This window comes from Wolffia australiana, chromosome 5 (genome assembly GCF_029677425.1).
Source record: "Wolffia australiana isolate 7733 chromosome 5, ASM2967742v1".
Classification (NCBI taxonomy): Eukaryota; Viridiplantae; Streptophyta; class Magnoliopsida; order Alismatales; family Araceae; genus Wolffia; species Wolffia australiana.
This window is the reverse complement of record NC_135839.1, coordinates 19,073,023-19,095,319: the sequence shown is the minus strand read 5'-3', so window position 1 is coordinate 19,095,319 and position 22,297 is coordinate 19,073,023.

Genomic DNA, 22,297 nt, shown 5'->3' with positions numbered 1-22,297 from the left:
CAAAAGCACACTGAAATTTTGTCTGCCTGTCATCTAGATGCATGACATTGACCTTCGACTCCAGCCCAAATTCCTCCAGCACGTTGATGAGGATCTTAGCCATCGACTCTTGGTTGGGCTTTCCATTGAGCTCAACAATGTTATTGATGCTCTTGCAATAACTTCAACAATCTTGGATCTAGTTATGCCGATAGGCCAAAACCATTCTCTACAATGCATGAGTCTACTAGGACCACTACCGCACTCAACATCAATTACCATCCCTTTGACCTTCATCATCTTGTCAAAAGGTTGCATCATCCATAGCATAAAGAAACATGCATAGGGAAGATGCTTCTCAAGTTGCATGTCATACTACCAAGATTCCATCCACCTGTAAGTATTAACCTAATGGTAAAGCTCATTTGTGCATAAAACAATCTGAGCAATGATGTCCCTCGTCTTCCTTGAGGTACACCACTTTAAGGGTCATCTTTAGCCAAACACACAAATTCTCCTCTCATTCATGAGCTGATTAATATGGAGTTGTGTGCTACTCTCACCCTTCAATTCATCATATTATTTAGGATTAACAATCTTCAAAGCTGCCGTAAGACATTTTCACTTTCGTCTATTGGTCGCACTTATACAAGCTTTGTAATGTTCTTCAACGAACGAATTTCACTCTCATATATTATATCCACATGTACATATAGTACTCTAGTATAGGGAACTGTTTGGTTTATCTACATGGCTTATCATTAGTGCTCACCTCCTTTTCTGGGTTTCTCATCAGGTAAGAATAAACTCGATAGATAATTAACAAGAACCCCATTTTTAATCTACCAAATGTGTGTAAATAATGAAATCTAACAATGCTTATAGGATAAAAGTTTGAGACACATACAAATTAAGAGCTAAATCTTTAAAAGTAAAACACTAATTGGATTACTGTGTGAGTTAGTCAAGCATAAATACACTAAAGACTAATTGGATTGTGGTTAGGGAGAATATTGCATAAGTTTGATATCAGTGACAGGGATAGAGCCAAAAACTTTGATGATGGTGTCGATGGGATAGTGCAAAGAATAACATCCGGATAAAAATAGGCAGGAAGAGAGATAGACATAGTAGAGATGAAAGATGGAGAGATAAATTGAATATTCCCCTAATGCAAAGCTATAGAAATGGTGAGAATAAACTGAGTAGAGAGGGTAAACCTGATCAATCATCCAAACTAGTTCAGATTATGATTGTTATGGAAAGATTATGGTACTGACCATTAAAGAATCAAACACAACGGGAAGTTATAGTCAGATAAATGGTTAGTTTAAAATCATTCTACTTATTAGTTGAGACATCATTATTGATGAACAAAAAATGACTCCTGAGAAACATACAGATCTTAACTCCATTTTTAGCATCATGTTACTGATATTATCTTTATCTCTATATGAATTCTAATTTCATGCATTAAATAGGTCATTTTGTTAAACCACCCCTTTTCAATCTAATTTTTCCATAATTTTCAGCCAATTAATGCTGATTAATAAATATGTTTAAGACATTATTAATTCAAATGGGTTCCATTATTCTGTCTAATGATTATTCTGCACTTTTTTGAGTGCTGAATAGAAATAAATTAAAAAAGAGAAAGAAGAAGAACCATTACAATAAAAAACAAAAAATGGTTTTAACGGCCAAGGCAGCTAGCCAAGCTAGGATTAGCAACACAAAAGCTGACCATTGGCAGGCAAGCGCCACAGGTTATGGCCACTTATGGTCGGCAAGCACATGTGCACAAGCAAAAGCGCCCATCATAATGGAAGCCTCAGCAAAGGCCCATTAAAAAACCCATATTCAGCACAAGCTGACACGGTGTCCCATGCAGGCCTAGGGAAAGGATGAGTGCACCATTAGCTCTAAGGGGTCCATGTCTGTAATTTAATCACAACCATTGACCCCTCTTGAAGTTGAATACAATGGCCAGGGGTAGATGCATTGCTCTACAACTATCCATCATCCTCCTCTAACTGCACGTTGGTTTTCGGTCAAGGGGGAGTGCCACACAGTTGACCCCTAGAGTTGATCCACACCATCCATGACCATTCATGATCATCCATCCATCTTGAACCTTCCGATGGACAATCTTTGTGTCGGTGGGAGACCCTTCTATAAGTGAAACGAGCAAGGGAAAGGAGTGACACTTCTCTCACTTCTTAGAACGTTGAGGAAGGTGCCTTGGGAGTGATAGAGCTCCTTCAATTTGTCCCACCACAATAAATTCAGGATAAAACAAACACTTAGGCCAAGGGGTGGCAATTGGTGCCCCCATTTTCCGAACACCTCAATTAGGGAGATTCAGGTGTGCTTTTGAACACCATAGGTAGATTGCTACTTGATTATGTCATTTGGATACTTTTATGTTATTGGACTGAAGGTTGGATGGGGTTTTATATTCTATCAAACACATCCCAGCATCGAGGAATTTTTATTTTCACAATTTTCAATCGGCTTTACCTTACAAAATACTTTAAAACTACTTGTTAAGTATTATAAATATTCACCCCTTAATTAATATTAATTCCTCCTATTATCTTCTTCTTCCCTCTCCCTATTTGGAAAATTAATTAAAGCCCTCCAAAATGAAAGAAAATAAATTCAACCCCTATATCTATAAATATTAAACTCGTCTTATTTACATAGCTTTATCTACTTCATTAAAATACCTATAATTAAATGATATATCTCCTAATCTATTGTAATCCTTTCAATGTTTCTATTTTTATCCTTATCCTACATCACACTAAAACAAAATCGTATTCACTACTTACCTAAACATAATTACTTACCATATTTATCTCTTCTACCTCACATATAACCTACTTATCAATGATAGTTACTTAGCTCGCTCTTTACCTTATTTCTATTCCATCTTAATTAAAACTCTATAAATAATTCTTCCAATACTTAATTCAATATCATCCCCCAATATCTATAGTATCTCCATGAATATTACCATAATAATAACATAAATTATATCTCATAGTATCTCTTTCTTTTAATGAATTCCTCCCACTTAGTAATCGTCTACCTTCTACCCTTCTAGTCTTCTTTTATTACTCATATTTCAGATTTTTGTTATTATGTACTTGTAATAACTCATTTCATCATCTTATTATCCCTAACCCTAACTGATTCATTAGATTCACCTCTAAAGGCTACCCCTATGGAGACAACCTCACTCCTACTCTACATATATACCGGAGTGCGTTACATATTTACAAATTTTATTTTATATTAATAATAATTAAAAATACACATGTAATTTGGTCACATTAGTTATTCTCTGCCATCTTGCAAAGGATAATCTATTTCATTTTTTTATTGTCTACATAAATATAGTCCCTTAATAATTTACAAGTGATATGCGGATAATATTTGAGTTCATCATCTACTAGATAATACTTAAGGTTTTAGGATTTATTCACTTGAAACATATTTCCTTTTTTTCCCACATCATTTATATAATTTGGGTCGGTCCCGTGGTCATTAGTGTGGATTCAATGAGGATAGATAATGGATGCTCTTTAGTGAAAAGAATCCTAGAATGGAATTATGCCAAACTGTCAATCATGTTGATTCACGCCATTGGTGTGTAAGTGGTCCTTAAACCTGACACTCCAAAGATGTCTATTGGACAGGAAATTGTACATTGACTATGACCTACGAGTCTCTAATCATGAGATTCTAAACAGTTTAATTTCCAGTGCATTGACTAGTCAATAAAGATGATTGAGTGGTCAAGATAGGACCGCCCACCCTTGTATTAGTGGAGAAAACTCAATGAAGATGATGCAATTAAGTCATTGGTCAATACTATGAAATATCAGTGAAGAGTTCTCCCAGAACTAACTTTGATGACTGATTATGGTTTAATAGTTAACCATACCTTAAGTCATCCTAGGAGCATCAATTGGATGATGTACTAGACGCACATGGTAACTAATGAGAAACATGTTCCATGAGTGACTCATTATACAATTCTTTATATCTTTTAGAACATGAGGTGTAGCTTAGTACCCCATAAGTTGGAGAGTTAACCTATCAATTGGGTTCAATCGATACGATATTTTTTAATTTATATGATGATATAATTAATTTGGAAGTTTAGTAAAGGTTATTGGACTACTAGAGTCATTGAGTAGATTGATACATAGGCCTAGAGGGCCACACACAAATGGTCTTTTGGACATCAGAAGATGAACTTAAGTTATGGGGCTTTTATGAAAAATACTCACTTAGTATACATAGGGGAAGGCCCTTAATGAAACTCACCCATGACATAATTATTTAGAGGCCTTCCCCTTCTTCTCCCGTCTGCCCACAATTTCTCTCTATTCATGATGCGATTAGGACAACGTAATGATGCTGATGGAGGTTGAATAAACATTGTCAAGGTGAAGTAATAGAGTCTGTTGGGTTCTACATGCCTTGAGATGGGTTAACAAATCAAAACATCTACAGCAAAAGTGATGCTGGACGTCGTTGATGGCGTCGTGCGGTAGGTATTTCACCAAGGAGATATAACTACGTGATGCGATAAATCATAGGCAAACGTAAGTGCATGCCCCAACTCGTGGGGTTCACCGAATTCCAAGCTTTGGAGTGGGCGACTGGTGACGATGATGGTGATGGTGACCTTCTGACCCTCCTCGGAGCAACAACAGTGACTACAACGTCGAACGGAATAATTCCTGTCACTCACACATAACGGACGGGCTCGCCCCGTACTTGGGAAATCACTTGTGACGTAGTTTTTTCGAAGTAATCTCTCACCTAAACTAACCCATGCATGGTGGAGTGCAGCCGAAAGTATACTGAAAAACTTAATATAACTTACGAGCGAGGGGAACGACGTACCTCATTGGCGGTGTCAATCGTCTTCGGCATCTTCGTTGGTGCTAGGAGCCGGTACGGGCATGCGTAGTGGAGTCGGGCCGGAGGATAGCTTGATATAGCTCAACAGCATGTGATGGAGCAATATTGGAGCGAGGTGTTGGAGGTTGGGGGCAGAGAGAGAGAGATCATGAACAACGGCAAGTCGGCTCAAGCGAACGACCAAGCTCAGTGGCACAGCCTCAAGGCGAGTCAACGCAAGTAGAGATAGGTGTTGACCACGAGCATAGTAGGCAACACGACGCATCACGTTGTTGTCTCTCGTCGATGCGGAACGAAGCGGCGCCGTCTCACGAGTGGAGTGATAAGCCAAAAATAGGGGTGAATTTTGCAATTTTATAATCCCTTGTCGTTGTTAATTTTAGCTTATACAATAAAATTTATAAAACCTTAAATTAAGATATATAATGATAAGTAGAGGTATTGTCCAAGGGAATCTAGTAAGGAATTCAATTAAGATGAGCTCAACGAGAACAGAAATCTCGTGTGGAGCAAAAGGGTAAAAGCTCGTTTGATTCTGATTTCGAGTACGAATACGAACCGCGAAAGCGTGGCCTATCGATCCTTAGTGATCTACTAGAATAATTGGACCCTAACTAGAGGTAATTCAATGTTCAATGAAGATAAAATCACCCTAATTAGATGAAGAATTTAGAAAGGGGGGTAGAAGAGATGGGAATGATAGAAGCGAGGAGCTCTAGATTGACTTCTTTGATCCAATTAAAGGGGTCAATTAGAGGGGATACGAAGAAAATATGATTTGGAGTTAGTTTTTTTTGGGGGATTTGGTATCAAAATTTACTAAATATAATATCTTAAAGGCAATCTAATATCTCCTAGAAATTAAACTTTTTATATTTTTTTTTCTTAATGCGCAAATGGAATAGCCAGATCAATTTCATAATTTCTACTCTCAATCCTAGTATGGGGCTTTACATTCTGCTCAAGCCAAGCGATTTAGAAACGCAGACCAAGATCGAGAAGAACAATCACAAGATTTACAAACACAAAATCCAAATCACACTAAAAATGAAATACAATGAAATAGAAAGCACATAATAGAGTTGATCCAAGATGAAGATCCTCTCTGTCTTACAGCTATGATAGAGCCACCTCTAGAGTGGCCTCCTCTCAAAATTCAGCTTTTTATACTAAGGTTAAATGGTAAAAATTACCATTTTACCCTAATCATTAATTAATTTTTATTCATAAATGTAGTATCAATCTGAATGACCCAGTTATACAGATAGAAAGAGGAGATCACGATGAGCAAATCTATAAAACAATCACCTCAATCGAACTTCAGGATCAAAAGTTATAATAAATGAAAATGGACCAATCTAAGCCATTGGATCGCTTTTCATTTATTTTATTTAATTTTTTTTCTACACGCAATTTCGTGTCATTCTCTGCTTGGGTGACGCATTTAAAATTACAATGGCGGGTTCATTCTCGCAGTGCAATGTATCCCTTGCTAGAAATAAGAAAAAAATAGAAATATGAATATTATACACAGTGTTGTACACGTACTGTTGCGTTTGTGCTTCAGACAACCAATGAGAGAACTACACGTCACTTCCTCTATGTGCGCTTTGTATGCACAGCATGGGAGGTGAACTTACCCCTCGGAGAGAGAATTAGCTGGAATTTGTGCGAAAAAGTCCCTCATCAAATTTGCGCACAAAACATATTTATGTATTTGTCCTTTTCACTCTTTCTCCATTTTTCCTAAAAAGCCATGAGAAAAATCCTGATTAATTTTAATAAAGCATTGTAATTATTTTAATTGATTACAACCACGACCGAGGGCTGTTTTAAGGGGATAATTGCTACGAAAATTTAAGGAATCCCCCTTTAACTTCAGAAGTTGCTTAAAAACTCTTCTTTTCCTTATAAATATACTATATTTTCATTTAAATATTCATTTCTTCTTCGATCAAATTCCCAAAAAATTGAATAAAATTCTAGAAAATTCTATAAAATTCAGTAATTCTTTCCCACATTAATTAACATTAAAATTAATTTTTAAACCTGCCATTTTCATTTATACAGAATTTTCCAAGCATAAATAAATTCCCTAAAATTCATAAATTAACCAAAAATTAGGGAAAAATTAGAATTCACTTGGAAAAACTATCTAACATGTAATTTATGATAAGAACCCCATTTTAAACTCTTTAAATGCATAAAATTGTGCAAATTGCTTGAAATAAATACCAAATTTAGGGTGTTATAATGGACCGTCTTGACCGTAGTGTCACAAGTTAGTAAGTGGCGCATGGCGGTAGTGAATGCATGCGGCTTAATGCTGCCTGGGCGAGGTGATCGGCACAAGAACTGCGCAATAATCTACGGAAATTGCATGGTAGCAGCGAGGGTGCCACTCGTGTGGTATCCCACGAAGCAAGAGGTGGCCTGACCGGGTTAGCGTTCCCTCATAAAAGAGACAAACATGACTGTATGGCTGGTCAACTGACACAGGGTGTCAGCGTAGGCCCTGGCCATATGGTGAGCTTTGGCGATGGTGCACTCGTTGGTTGTTCAGTGGACTATGGGCCAAGCATGAGAACCTAACCGATTGGCAAGCGCGCATAGCAGCATGCGAGTTGATCGAGCTGGCATCATGCGGCGATGGTGGACAAGCAAGCGCGAGTCGTCGGTGCAAGCCGATGCAACTGTTGTGGGTCTGCATGCTGTGCAGGTAAGACCGAATGGTCATGTCTGCCATGGTGGCGTCCACGGCAGGCGATGACCTGGCAACTCTGAAGATGCGCGTGAAGGCGTCGGCCGTTCGGTGGAGTCATGTGCATGAGAACCTTCAACCCGTCGTGGGCATGGCGACATCGTATTCTCAACGTCACAGTCCAATGGCCTACCAGTACTTTGGAGGTGGCGCGTTGGGGGGCCACAAGCAGCTTGAAGAGTTGACTACGGGATACCCCAGGGACACTCTGGCCAACATCTATCCTTGTTCATCTCTCCCCCCCCCCTCCTTTCTTCCTCTTTTCTTCTTCCTCTCGTGAGATCTGAACACAAAGAAAATAACTTCCACAAACTGAAAATTCCAGATGTCCGATCTGGGCATGGCCATCATGGCCATGAAGGGCCCATTACAATCAGTTCACACAAGGGGCCCAACAAGGGACCCATTTTACAACAATTAAATTAAAACAAAATGGGGGAACTTTAAATGATTCAAAATAAAAATGATGAGTTAAACATGAAAATACGGCCGCGTCACGATGAGTACATCGAGCTCATTATGATGAATAGGACACATAAAATGGACATGCGAATACGAAGTAATTAAAACAACGAACACGTGCGTGGGCATGCTTTACCTAGGGTATTAAAACTCGGGCGTCTTCACAGATGTTTTGGTGTGACGGTAGGGCTGGACACAGACTGGCGGTGATGTTGATAATGGCAAGGGTAGCTCCAAAGACATCTCCTGAGTGTCATTTGTGCACGCTTCCATCAAAAAGACTTAAATGAAATTGTAACAACATCAATAAAAAATGAAGAACCTATGCACATATCACATTCAATATTTCTTTGATCCAGGAGCAAGATGAGTTGAGCTGCTCATGTGTGCAGCCTCTAGACGTATCCATGCAGTCCTCGACATGTTGAATCTCTTCCTTCTCATTGACGAGCCCCCTTCCGTCTCTATCATCGTCATTATGCCATCTTGATCGCATCAGGCATGGAGAAGAAGGGGAAGACCCGTGAACAATTCTAGCATGGGTGAATTTTGCTCAAGGCCTTCCCCTATTTATACTTAATGGATATTTTTCAATAAAACTTCCAAAATTAAAGTATATCTTCCAAAGTCCAAACGACCATTTGCGTGTGACCCTTTAAGTCCATGTATACGTCTAGTTAACAACTCTAGTGGCCAAATAATCTTTATTGGAATTCCAAATAAATTAACTATATCATCATATAGATTAATTAACGTCGGATCCATTTAACCCAACAATAGGTTGAGTCTCTAGCATGTGGGGTGCCAAGCTACAGTATGTGTTCTAAAAGATAACAAATAGTGTGTATCGACTCACTCATAGAACCTGTTTGCCATCAGATACTGTGTACATGTAGTCCCTTGTCCTCTTGACGCTCCTCAGATGACTTAGGGTATGGACAATTGTCAAACCCTAATCAGTTGTCTAAGTTAGTACTGATGCGTTTGAAAATTATTCGAGAACTCTTCTCTAATATTTCACTACCTTGGCAAAGGACTTTATCTCATTGTCTTCCACGAGCTGTCACCTCTTATAACAAGAGTGGACAATCCCATCTTGACCACTCGATCGTCTTCAAGAACTTATTGATGCACCTAAACTAAGACTATTAAGAATCCCATGATTAGGGACACGTTAGTCATTGTCATAGTACAACTGTCCATCCACAAGACCATTCAAGAGTTCATACCGATTAATTTAGTGAACTCTTTCCACTAAAGAACACCCACTATCTATCCTTATTGTGTCCACATCAATTGCTATGGGAATGACCATGCTCATCATATCAATGAGGCTAGATAATCTTATTCTATCCGGATACTTTGATGTCCTTCTCGAGTATCCTTCAGATATGAATGTTTTGAACACATGCTTAAAGACTAGCGATCTTCGTATCACGATCTCATCATAATTCACTAAGTTCGATCATGTATTCATGGACTTCATTATATGTGTCACACGTGCGCTATAATGAATATATTCTATCAATGAACATAGAATGAGATATGGAATGTGTGATTCGCTTGCCGGCCACATATATTTGCATCAGATTTGACGTGTCAAAGATTGAAGGGATATGTCTAGAGGCTGCACACATGAGTATCTCCACCCAATTCGATCAAGGACAAAAAGAATCATGGATGTCATCCATGCCAATGTTATTCTTTCATTTTTTAATGATGTTGTCACACTTTTGCTACAAGGAATCATTATGTTCACACAGATCAAGGCCTCCAAAACCAAACAGGAGAAAAAAAATACTATATTTTTCAAAACCTTAACAGAAAAAAACAGTTTTCTATTGTCTTATTTTTAAACATAGATTTTATGTTTTTAATTGGATTTTTTTGCGGATTTAAAATAAACTCAAACTATAACTATTTGTGGTATCAGTTGGAACATACAAAGGTAATTTTTTTGTTTTATCTGTGTTGAATTTCACTCAATGTTATCAGGTTTGAAAGTTCAAAAATGTTCCAAGAGAATGAAAACTCCAACCTTCAAGAAAAAGATGAAGATGATGAATTCTAAAGGTTTTGGCTGCAATTATGCTGGGAGTGGTGTAGCACAGCTTGGGTGAAGGAATGAACAAAATATTGTTTTTTATCAGAGTCAGAGATTTGTTTATGTGGATCTAAATGGCCTACATGAAAGAGCTTTGACGATGATCAAGGAGGGATATCATAGAAGCCATATTTTTTATGTAAATGATAGAGTAATTAAATTTTATACTCTATAATACTTTATTTAAGCTCCTGAAACTCATTTTACAATGCATGGTTGAAGAAACCAAAAGTTAGAAAATGTTTTTTTCAAATGCTACAGCACTGCCATCTGAAGTCCAAAAGGTAGTTACAAAGGAGAAAGATGGGAATTCATATTGATTTTGCTTCTAGAGCATAAATTTTAATGAATATGTAGGGTGGCTTTAGCATCTCAGATCCATGTCGTATTCACGTCATGTATCTTTCAAGATGACATGACATGCTGTGGTCATTTTTTGTGTGCCCTTAGTGTCTTTCCAAAGCCCATCAAGTGCCCAACAATTTTTTTCTTCAAATAAATCATCATAAATCCGTAAAATTAAACCTATTTTCTTTCATCCAACCAAACTATGGAAAACGTTAATACCCATCTACTTCGATTTATAGAGGTCAAGTACGGTCATGTCATAATGATCCAAAAGTCCATTAAAATTTATGTATACAAAATAAATGATTAAAAATATCATAGATTAACTTTTTTAAGGGTAAGGATTGCTATTTTGTCTATTGATCAAGACTGGGTGTAGTTAAATGACAAATACTGAAAAAATAAATTCTATAATATTTAATTTTAAGTTAATATTTGAAATTTTTAATAAGTCAAATTTCAGACGGTGTTTTTTAATGATCAAATAATTCCAAAACCTTGGGAAATGGGTTAATGATAAAAAATATCATGTAATAAACAATAATTTTCTAATTCAAATAATTTACTTGGAGAATAATTAAAATATTGATATAATTTTAAAAAGCTTGATCATTTTGACTGAGAAACGATAACTTGAAATTATTTGGAAAATGAAATAAATATATGACCGTATGGGTTGAACTAGTCATTTAAAATATTTCACACTTTACAAATTTTAATCAAGATAACACATGAAAAAATACAATGATAGTATATTACATGGGACTTTTTTCCTAATAAAAGAGAGGTAAAATACAAATGATATTGAAATCATTTTCTATAATAAATCACCTGCACTAATCTTTAATAACTATTAGAAACTTTTTTGTTTTAAAAAAAAAAAAACTAATAAATAAACTCCTTACTAAACTAATTTAGGTGTGTCTCTTTAAGGTTTAATATCTTTCCACTTTATTAAAAAAAAACTAAAGTATAAAAAATCATGGAGATGAAGTGGAACTTGTCATTTGAGTTATTAATTAACAAGTTAATTATTTGATAATATCACATCACATAGTAATGGAATAATTTTGAAAACCTTTAATAATAACATATTATTGAATGAATTAAATGAGAACTTTTAGATTTCAATAACTTTATATTTTAAAGGTAGAAAGGCATTTTAAATAGCTTCGTTATAAGAAATCATTAAGGTGGAAAGTAATTAGTTAATACTATGAACACATTAGTGTACGAGTCGATATTTATGTAATAGAAGCAAGTGTCCAGAAAGTTGAAATAAAGTAACTAAATTTAGGACGCAACAATTTTGCCAATATGATACCTCATAGACTGAATGCACTCTATCCATTTATCACCAATTTGAATCTTTATATTTCTATACCATGTGAATTATCATCCTCTGTTTGTTGATATCATGATTAGGGAAGGTCCAAATCGTGCGAGCATTTTGTTGTGTGCGTTTGTACGGTGCGGTGCGAATTTTGCACATCACTCGGCACACAATATTCGCACACTGCACCTCAAAACGCGCAAGGGTCGGTGCGATGCTGTTTTGTGAGGTTGTGCAGATTTTTTTTTAAGGTGCGCCAGGGGAGGAGGGGGGGAGAGCTTCAACCCTTATGCTCCTCGCGCCTGTTTCTTCTTTATTCGGATAAAGGTGAATGGAAAAATCTGGTTCAAGGAGTAGTTTGGCGCGTAGGAGCAAGAAATGAAGATTTATGAGTTACGAAGTCAATTCAGATTCAGAAGAATGTAAATAAAAACTAAAATGCTCGGTGACAGTGAGCTGTGCAAATTCGTGCAATTTGCGGTGCGAGTTTCCACACGAAACCGCACCACACATCGCACAGGCCCTTTTGTGCATGCAAAAATTTGCACACCCGGTGCAAATTTTCGCACCGCACCGCACGACCTTCCCTAATCATGATCAAGCATTGTTTAAAAAATCTGCTCAAATCACAATGATTCTACATAGTCCTATATTTGATAATCACTCCCAAAAAGATTTTCTTCAGAAGTACAAGAAAATAACGTATTCAAAATCCCATATTCATGACCTTAAGATCATTTTCAGAATGGGTGTAGCCTCTACGTGGATGAAGACATTGCATGACAATGAACTCTAGTAAACCAGACCGCATACTATAATACCATTTAAGGTTCTGAGTTATGGAGAAACTTTTATAAAAAGGTCCTTGGTATTATATTATAAAGGGTTGAATTCATAGAGATAAGGTTTTGAAAAGGTGAAGATTCAGTTCAAAATATTTTTTAATTTTTTTCTAAGTTCCTAAATAGTTTTTGAACTTTAATATTGTGCTCAGAATGAATTACATTAAGTTAAATAAAATAGTTGAGATAAAATATATACTTATTATATGCTTAATAAAATTTTATAGTTTTATTAGCTTTTAAAAATTTATGAAATTTTAAGGGCAGTAAATGAGTTGTAAAAAGATGATATACCTTCGCCTACCTTTGTGGTGGTTGTTTTGGGGATCTATGCCCCAAAGAGGGTGGTAGTGTGTGTCAAGTGGCGGAATTCGGAGGTGACATGGAGTGAACAAAACACTATGTACTGTTTGGTACGAGAGGAATCTTGAGGCATGGTTATTAGAGTTTGAAATTTTGGATCTAGGTAATCTTCCTCATGATAAACTACTAATTAATATGAGAGAAAAAATATTTAGCGTTGAAAATAACATAAGACTTAGGGATGAATATAGTGCTACTTCTTATTCGTCTCTAAATAGATGGATTGAGATGAATGCTCTCTCAATCTGACACCAGTGAGAAATATTGAAACCAAGAAAACTGATGCACTAAGGCCACAATAATATTCTGTAACAGAATTCATGGAGGTAATACAAAGGGTGGAAAACACATTTTCAATAAAGTATCCCTAATGTTCTCAGCCCTTGGATATAGTTCTCGGGAATCATGGGGGTGTTTAATCTTGGCTCGCCAATTTGAACTCCCTATCTCTTTTTGTTTTTTAGATAGCGAGTAGTTAGGAAGAGGCTGACAAGGATGGTGACTACTGATCGGGCAGCTCTGAGGTGGTCTGTTGTCCACCCCTTGGTAAAATGGGGTCTGTGACTGTGATTTAGTTTCAGCTTTTTGACGCTCTCTAATGTATATCAGATAGTCAAGGGTAGATAAGTTAATCTAGACCTTTGACCACAGTTCCTGTCCTTCAGTTGGTGGATTCCATAAGAGAACAGGAATATCTAATCATACAACTCTAATGAGAGGATTGAGAGGAAAGACACCATTGACAATGCCTCGAGGTCTATTTTGTCCAGTTAACTTTTTCTATTCATGTTTTACCTCTCTTTATTGGAGAGTTTAATGGATGATGGGAGGCTTGTGTGGGGATCATCTGATTGATCTGGAGAAGTGACAGTTCTGTGACAACTCGACCAGCTAAGGAAGGCTTTGAGGAAGTTCAGGGATGGCCAGATCATGCCATCATGGAGGACGACATCTGGAGAAGAAAGTTGAATGAAGGTGCCAGATATCGATGTCCCTTTCTATTGTTTGCTGAGATTAATTTGGTTCTTTTTTAACTCACTCTACTTTACATTTAACCTATTTTTTCATGCATCAGATTTGATAGAATCAAAGTAAGAATCTGGTTTCAAATCAAATTTCTAGGAAATTTCTATTAATCAAACTCCTGTACTTCATCTGAATTTCTATCAGTTTTTCTTATTTCTCTTCAATTTTCTATTTAAACAATACCAAAAGTAGTAAAGGTACACATTCTCACTATCTCACTCTCTCACTATATCCCTATATATCTATCTTCCTTTAATTATGATATATTTGAGTCTTCTATCACACATATAACCTATCCATCAATGAAAATAAATAGTAAGAAATCCGATATCCTCTAGTAATATCTCTCTCTTTTTCTCTCCCTCTGTCTACCTTATTACTTTAATATCATAATTAAAATCTAAAAATACCATCTCTACTATATTTTTAAATGTCTTTCTTTATCATAATTCCATAAATATATTTCATCATCATAAATATTCATACATTTAACCTCTATAAAATAATAATCATACTAATAATATAAAATATATGATATAGTATACAAATTAGTTATATTTTTCTCTCTTTATTCGTTTACTTACAATCATTTATCATTCTACCATTTAAATTCTCAAACATTCCCAATTACCATAAAATCTAATAATCCTCTCACTTGTATGATCCATTTTATTATTACTCAATACTTATCCTATTATAATAGATTACTAATTTCTCTTACTAACCGTATTAGCATCCTATTCTCCCTGTTCTTAACTCAAACATTTGAGCTATCTCTTAGTACTAGTCCCTATGGAGACAACCTCACGTAAAACTGGATATAATTGAGTATGTTTAAACACTGATTTTATGGAGGAAAAAAATTACAGCAACACAAAATATACAGCAAACTCATCTTCATCAATCATTCTATAAGTTTTGATGAATCTAGGTGTTTGTACCATGTCAACATATGCATGGGCTACTGTGCTCCTCGATAATTGTTTCATACCTACTACACTCGCCATCGGTGATGTCTCCGAGGAGAAGTTCTTTTCCTATGATCTTGGCGGCACTACAGCTCAAATGCTCAAAATGACATGCAGAGTACGACAATATTACCCAAGGGATGGGTAATGACATCAACATGCACATTGATTACAATGAATGTATGTACAATGACATGATCAAACGAGTTAAATGCCACTATAAGTGTGTGATCGAATTGCTTAGTCTGTCCATAAATTGAACATCGGATTCAATGAACTTCATTGATGGCCAAGGTGGAATCACTCAAACAAGATTTTTTCATCTCAGCCTATATGAGTAGACTAAGTTTGAGCGAATCCAACTGACCATAAATGTTGATTTCAATCAGCTTAGACTCGTGGATCATGTTCATATTAAATCAATGGGGGCTACTATATCAGACAAAGCAATTTGGTTGTATGGGTTGATGTCAAGAAAATTAGTGTTAGTTATCTAACCAAGAGTGATCAACTTAGAATGTTCAAACCCTTCACCGCAAGTGGGGCCTCGTACCACCCAAGTGAACAATTGGGGGTGTATTTTAATGTAAACATCCATCTGCCACCCATAGTTTTTCCCCTTCAGGCATGAAAGCAATGGTCCAGGTGTCATTCGTTATTAAAGTATTATTTTTTGTATCTATAGCATTTTTTCAGTTAGGGTAGTTGAGAGATTCCTTAATTATCTTGGGAGTAGATGAAGACTATATTCAGCATTAAATACTTCCTAATTAGTACACAAATGATCATACTGGACACAATGAGAAAGTGGATATTGAGGCAATTGAGTGCATTCCCTTTTTCCTTTTCGTAGTGGTATGGGCCAGCCATGGTCTTCGCTCTGCATTGCCTGATCTGATCGGTACTCAAAGTGATCAACTCTTTCCTCTAGGTTGTTCTATGAAACAATTTGTTCAGATGGTTTGGCACTAGCTCTATCATCTGATTCATGGAACTCATCCTGATGAGTATCTTCACTTCTTGGCACAATTATAATGTCCCTAGAATGTGCAGATTCCAACCTTAAAGGTAAGGATAGTAGGATAATGGATCCCAAGCCCTGCCTGCTTTGAGTTCCACATGCAGGTGCGGTCTTGGAGAAATACGGTTCTGATTCAGTTAATGTGACATCATATGAAACAAAAAAATCTTGGAATGAGGTTGATATCATTACTATCCTTTGTGGGTTGAGACATTGCCAATGAACACATACTTAAAGGCTCTTTGATTGAGCTAATCCCTGGGGTTGTGCACATATACAACTGAGCATTAGGATGATGCTATAGTACAAGATTCAATGGACTCTCATATCCACGGATTTTAGGTGGGAGCTGATAAATCAAGTGAACTACTGTCCATAGAGCTTCATCCCAAAGATACTTGGTCACATCTTGATGAAGGAGAAGAACCCTAGACATGTGCACAACATGTTGAATCTTCCTGTCAGCAACATCATTTGCTATGGAGAGCTGACGGAAGATGACTCATCAAGAATACCATGCATAAGTAAGTAAATAATCTTTTGCATTTTCTGATCTGAGCTACCTTTCTTGAAGACCAAATTATACCTTCACTAGTGAAGGAAATGCATAATGACCTTAGTGACTTCTGACTTATTCTTGAGGAGATATGGCCATGTCAGCTTTTTGCAGTCATCAACTAGTATTAAAAACCCTGTTTCTATTTTTGTTTGTGTTTTTTTTTCCTTTTGTATTTTGGGTTTTAAGAGGGCCCCTATGTCTAATGGGCCCCCCTTGTTGAACCTCTTTCAAGGGGCCCATTACCATCCCCATATACGGGATGGAGTGGAAGCCCTAATCCCTTGGTCAAAGTCAAGTTTAATTTTTGGAAGGGATCCACTTCACAATCGTGTGAGAGAGAGGAAAAGAAGAAAGAGGATACAAAGAAGAGGGGAAGAGAAGGGCGCCGCTGCCAGAATGCTACTGCCCACCGCGGTTGCTGGTGCCAACATTGTGCCCCGTCAACACTATAGAATCTGACGTCAAGCCGCGTTGATGCCACGATCGCTAATGCCAATGCCGTCACCACGGTCGCCGATGCTGACACCCATGCTAACGCTGAGCCACGCCGACACCACGCTTGTTGACGCTGATGGCGACGATGTGCTCCGCCGACCACTCCTGCCGCCGACCACTGCTGCCGCCAACCATATTGCCATCGTTTCTGCCCTTCGCCTAACCGCCATCGACGCTCGCCGTCTGTCGCCACTGAGATGCACCACCAATCGCGTCGCCATCACTGCCATCCGCTGCCACTGAGACGCACTGCCGTCACATCGCCATCGCAACTGCTCAATTGCACTGCTGCAACATCACCCTGATAATGTCGTCGCTAACCACTCTGCTGCCCGTGCCGTTGCCTGCTCCGCCGCCTACGTTACCTGCGCCATCGCTGAGCACCACAACCGAGTGTCGCCCATGTCGCTGCCGATGCTGCCTGTGCCACCATCGCTGCCGCCTGCACCGCCATCACTGTTGCCCACTCCGTTGCCGAGCAACACCCACACCACTTGTGCGGCCGCATAGCGCCGCCCAAGCCACCTACACGGCTGCATAGTGCGGGCCATGCTGCTCGTGCCATCACGCTGCGTCGCCGCGCCACTACTACGCCGCTGACCGCGCTGCATGTGCTGCCACTGAGTGCCACCCGCACCACCCACGTGACCAGCATTGTCGAGCCATGCCATGCTGCCACTTGTCGTGTCTAGCCGCAGCCTGACCACCACCTGATGCACCGTGCCGGTGCCTGACCGCTGCGTGCCGCGCTGAGCCACCCACACTGCTCGTGTCGTTGCTGAGCACTGCCCGGGCCGCTCGCACTGTTGAGCCATGCCGTTCCGTGGCCTGGTCGCCGCGTTGCCTGCCGTGTCGCTCGCGCCCTGCGTCAATGTGCTGCCTACCAGTCACTGCGCTTGCTGCCCAAGACATAGCCGTACACCCCCGTGCTGCTCGCTCGGATGATATACAACGCCACTCGCCGTGCCCCCCCCCATGTTCGCGCAGTATCACCTCGTCCTCTACCTCTTCTACTCCAGAGTCACAACTCTTGCGCCACGACCCCTCCGCCAGTCGAGTGGCACCTTTCCCCCCTCTATCACAGCTCCACCGAATTCGCCTGCGCAGTTCGTGCACCTACAAGTATATCGACATTGAGACATCACGATCCTAGAATTACCTCGCTCCCCTTGCCCACCAGTGAATTTATCTTGTGCCATATACTTTCCGACTGCACTCCACCGTGCTCGGGCTAGAATAGGTGAGAGGATAAACCAACAAGACAGATTCTACTCGAGTGAATTCTTAGGTACAGGCCAAGCCCATCCATTACGTGTGAGCGCCAATGGACTTAGTCCGCTTTGTGCCGTAGTCGCCATCGTCACTCTGACGAGGGTCAGAAGGTCATCGGTATCATCACTGGTCTCTCACCCGAAGTTTGGAACTCGGCAAACCCCACGAGTTGGGCCTACACGTACTCCCACTTAGAACATCACATTCACGTAGCTACATCTCCGTAGGTTATTATCCATCAGACGATGTCACCGACAACGTCCGACATCATTCGCTTACATATTGTTGAACAGTCTAAGAACCCTTCTGTAGTTGCACTGCCTTGGTAAATGGGTAAGGAATTTGTCTTCTCCAAACTTTTTTTGTGGAGTTTAAGAGAAGAAAAACTGGGATTAAATATCCTACCAGACTACCGAGAAGCCATGCTTTGACTACAACATCATCTGCCTAATGCTTGCTATATTTCAGATCCGATGGCTTCTCTTCCTTCATAAGATGATAGTTCAACCCTCACTCTTCAAGAATAAGATCCACATGTTTAGTTCAATATAGGAGATTGAATACTGTGTACTTCATGGACTCAAGGATGCCATGATGTATTAATGGTGCACTGACTTGTCTTTGTTGGGCAGGTTGAAGAGTAGTTTTCAATGCCTCTTCCATCTCACCAAGTGTGAGCAGCTTTCTTCAAGGTTATTCCCATGTACCCTCAGCTAAGAAAAAAATGACACATTGTTATTGGTTGACTCCTATCACTCCAAATACCATGAACTATTCCATGTCTTCTACTATTGCCAACGGTGTTCATAGTTATTGAGTTCTTCTCCCCTCCTTGTAAGTAAAGCGCATACTTCCTCTTGTACCATGTTATCCAAGAACAATAATGGAAAAGAACAAACCCTAAATGATGAATGCAACAACACATTTCATTTCCCTTAAACACCTAGTTTAAATACCGGGCATGAATATTACAGAGTTAGGCTAATTGAAAGGCCCATTATCATGCATCTGATAGAACAAGTGACCTAATAACTCAACCTTTAAGCTGCCATCTAATAACATGATAACTATTGTTGAAATATCATGAATAATCGTAAATATCTGCATTGAAATGTGCATATTTGCATGTTATCATGCTTTAAACTGATTAAAAGTGCCTTTAATGTGAATTTTATGACTTATTAAGATTTTATGGATTTGTTACAGATTTGTTTGACTCTACATTCATGGACTTTGTTCCACATTTTCTTACATTTTCCAACACCAGATCTGTAGAGATCCATTGACCCCCTTCTCTCCTTTAGCATCCTCTTTCTATTTATTAGGCATTGCATTCCTTCATGATATTTCTAGCTCCTAGAACCATAAAACAGACTCAGGTTTTGAGGATAGTTGCTCCCCTATGGGTTGAACCCTTTCTCATTCTATACGTTCTATATTTTGAAAAAAAGGAATTTTTTTGATTTTATTGCATAAGCTAAATCCAAACGACATGATTAATCTTGCATTTAATCAAACCAATTGTAGGCTTATCAGCATCCACATGTATCAATGATGGACTGTCATATCCTAAAATCTAAGAAAATCTGACAGTATTAGATCACATATAAAGTCAAAAAGGGTGGATATATAGTGTTTAGGGAGTCTAACAATGCACTTATAGCGTAGCCATATGTTTTAAATATGGTATCCAATGAATTTGGCAACATGAAGACAGATATGATGAAATAATAATGATGTCTTGATAAGCCATAGCTCTAAAAAAACACACTAAGTTAGGTGAAAAGGCTTATAATGTCACTTCTTCAAGGAAAATATTTGCAGCTAGACAGCTCATCTCAACTTATGTGTGGGTCAATGGTCTTAAAATCTCTAGATTTTCAGAAATCCTAAGAGCATTAGATACAATTGGATTTATAGTTTCCAGGAAACTTTAACGTGTTGGTCCATGGAACAACAAGGATTGAATCATTAAGATCCTGGAAAATAACGAGTTTAATTTTTGGCAAACATCCTGGTTTGTAGTAAGTTGCCATCTGACATCATTGATGAATATGTTGCCTGCCATTTTAATCTTGTTAGCGAAAGCCTTAAATGGTGTTTCAGGCAGGTTTCTAATTTTCAGATCTATATGGGCTTTAGATGCCTCTAGGCTGTGACCTCTGACAACCAAGATGCATCGCAGGGATTGCAAGGATGATATTTATCATATTGTTGCTTCTGATGCATCTTGAGGGAAATTTTTCATCTTGTTGAGGACCGTGGACCCCCCTTAGTTGGCTGGCTGATGTGTTAGACACGTTAGGCACATATCCTTGAATTCCATCCAATGCGATGCCCATAGCAGATTGGGGGCTGAAAAAGATATTATTTCAAAGGAAATATAGAAGATGAAAATTAAGTTATGATAATATAAATAATGTAAATTACATGTTGGAATGAAATACATGCTGAAATTGTTTTTCACATAAGCGAACAGATTGAGGTCTAATGCGACTCAATTACTTGTTGTAAACTAATGGAAAACCGGGAGTTAAAATCACAAAAACTTTTACCTTTGACCTTGAAATTTTAATGATATTACCTGTGTCCAATTATCTAATTTGTATCTTTTGATGTCTGGGTTTTCCATTTAAAGGCTTATTACTTGTTTCGATCTATGTGTTTTTTTTCATCTCAATTTCTATATAGCTTCATTTTCCTTTCTCATTATCATTTATTTTCTTATTATTCGTCTACTATTTATATCCATTTTATACATCATTTTTCTCCATAATTTATGAAATATTTATTTCCCATTTCCGCATGTTTTTAATGTGAAAGTCTCTCATAATTGAAAAGAGAAAAATTTATAATAATCTTATTTGAGTTCTTTATTTTTGGGAGAGACAATGAAACCTAATGATAACATTCATATATTCAAATAGTCCCCACCATTTTCTATAATAAATAAGCCCAGGTTTATTAAGTCCACTATACACCAAAAACATGTGTTTTGACTTATCTAGGGATGTGAAATTAATATGATACACACATTTTGAAACTCATGTAATGTTTGACGGTTTCCAATTGTACTTTAAGTGGATTTTATGAGTAATAGTTTCTGGATTTTTAATTCAGCAGGCGATATGTTTGGATTTCATCTATGACGCAATACTGATTTTATCTGGAAACTTCATCTATCTATTTATATTAATTATTCATGTGGCTCATTAAGTTGTCTAATTATACATCTTTGCTGTTGTTTTTTGGATTAAATATTAAATAACATCAGACATACCTAGGAGCTCTTCTCATTCTTCTATTCATAATTCAATAATTTTAAATTTTATTTTCATTATATTTTTAAAAACTCCCTTTGTCAACCAATTTGCACAATTTTTATTTATTAGTTTATTTTTATTATTTTCTCATCATATAGTTTATTCTCATGTATTTTTTATAGATTATTAGTTTCAAATGGATTTCTAACTCAATTTCAAATTTTTTTTTTTTTCTCAGCATCATAGGGGATGTTTGCAAGTAGTTTCCATGATGTCTTTATCCTGATGGCTTTCATTAATTATTTCATTTTTCAATATCCACGTCCATATCCTTACTTTTTATTGCAATTATTATCAAATTCTATTCAATTAATGAAGATCATTACCCCTACCATTTCGCTTTTATTAGAAGAAAAGTGTCCCATTTCATTCTAGTACAATGGAGAAGTAACATTGACTTCTTTTATTCCTTGATCAGTCAAATCAATATAGAAAATTTGAAGCCCTTGATAGTTTTATAAATGAAATGCCATTCTAGTCAGTCATATGTTTTTTAACAG